The sequence below is a fragment of the Egretta garzetta genome, unplaced genomic scaffold (genome assembly GCF_000687185.1).
Source record: "Egretta garzetta isolate BGI_Z169 unplaced genomic scaffold, ASM68718v1 scaffold85, whole genome shotgun sequence".
Taxonomy (NCBI): Eukaryota; Metazoa; Chordata; class Aves; order Pelecaniformes; family Ardeidae; genus Egretta; species Egretta garzetta.
The window spans coordinates 1,923,222-1,924,965 of NW_009259718.1; positions in this window are offsets into that span (position 1 = coordinate 1,923,222).

Here is a 1,744-nt window from a genome sequence, read left to right on the forward strand (position 1 = left end):
TGTCTTACAATGCACTTGTGGCTTGGTTTTCAATTTTTGTAAAAGGTAGCTTCTGACTTTAAAATTGCAATTCCTCCCTTTACTTTCAAAAGGAATCAATGCCAGAAGCACCCTTGTGGCTATTTTGGGTTTTTTCTTCATAAAACTGAACTGCCTTCCATAAATGAAACTGATTTTTTTTTTTTTTGAATGAGACAGAACGCACACCGGCCTCAGCAAAGACAGCTGCCATTTCTTCCCACTGTGAAAGTTAGGAGCATATGGGGAAAACACAGAGGACCTGGAAATGAGACACACAAAGAGAGAAAATGCATGGAAACAAGCTACAGGAAATTCTGAAGAATCAGAGGAAACAGAAAATAATCAGAAATCTAGAAGGGGAGCATCAAGGGAGTAAGAAAGGCCATGAAGGCAAACATTGGATGATGTGGAAAGTAAATGGAAGATGGAAGGGCATGCAACAGAGTAAGAATTGTAACACTGAAAAATAAAAAAAAAGATGCTAAGGAAAAGATAAACATTATCTGTAAGAGCGAGTGTGGCATTATTGAGAACTTGAAATGACATGTAATAGGAGGGGAAAAATGTCCTCAAAAAGAAAAGGAAATCCCACTGAAGGGCACCCTTCCTCCAACATATTATTTAACTGAAGACAACATAATGAATTTGGGGAGTCCAGTTGGGGGGTTTTTGTGCATTTTATTGCCAGTAATATAAATAATATCACATACAGTATCTGAATTGCAGCAAAATATGTGCACCTCTATACTTAAGTCACAAATATGCTTTTCCAGGTTTGGAAACTGCTTTGAACTCTATATGCAAGTCACCTCAACAGTTGATGGATCTTACCTAGGTCCTGAGATGGCAAGCGAACCACAGTTAGTCAAGGTGTAGAGTGCTCCTGCTCCACAGGTTTAGTTGTATGGTCTTGCCAGCGCTAGCTGTAACTCTATTACCCGGCTTCCAAAAGCTTCCAAGCGCAAAAAATAAAACTTCTGGAAGCAGATGACTTTAAGTAGGGCAGTCACAACTTTTTGACAGTAAATTAACAGCTAACCCAATATTACAAGCCCAGTGCAGTCAAATGCAAGTGTTTGTTACTAGGATGCTCGGGTATTTAGGGATAAACAGTTTGACCCTGTAAATCATATACCAGAATTTATAGCCACGCCATGATCATAGAATCATAGAATGTTTTGGGCTGGAAGGGACCCCTAGAGGTCATCCAGTCCAACCCCCCTGCAGTGAGCAGGGACACCGCTGACTAGATCAGGTTGCTCAGAGCCCCGTCCAACCTGGCCTTGAATGCTTCCAGGGGTGGGGCCTCCACCACCTCTCTGGGCAACCCGTTCCAGTGTTTCACCACCCTCATTGTAAAGAATTTCTTCCTTATATCCAGTCTAAACCTACCCTGTTTTTTAGTGATGCTAAGTGACATCACCCTTACTGTCACAGCTTTATCACACATCTGCTGATACCAGAGGGCCATTCACCTCTAGCAGTCAGGTTATTCATAAAACTCTCAAATTTCTCTCACAAATAACTTTTTCACCCACAAAATTACGACGAACAGCTCAAAAAATCTTGACCCGAGATACCCAAGAAGGCTAAAGAAGATTTACCAGCAAAGGTAAACTCGCTCAAAACAAATCCCATGGTTTGGGGCCCACTAATCTTTGCTTAAATGCCCGCAGAGCAGCAAGGAAGCTTTCCTTGCTTTTAATTACAGCAGCGCGCCCAT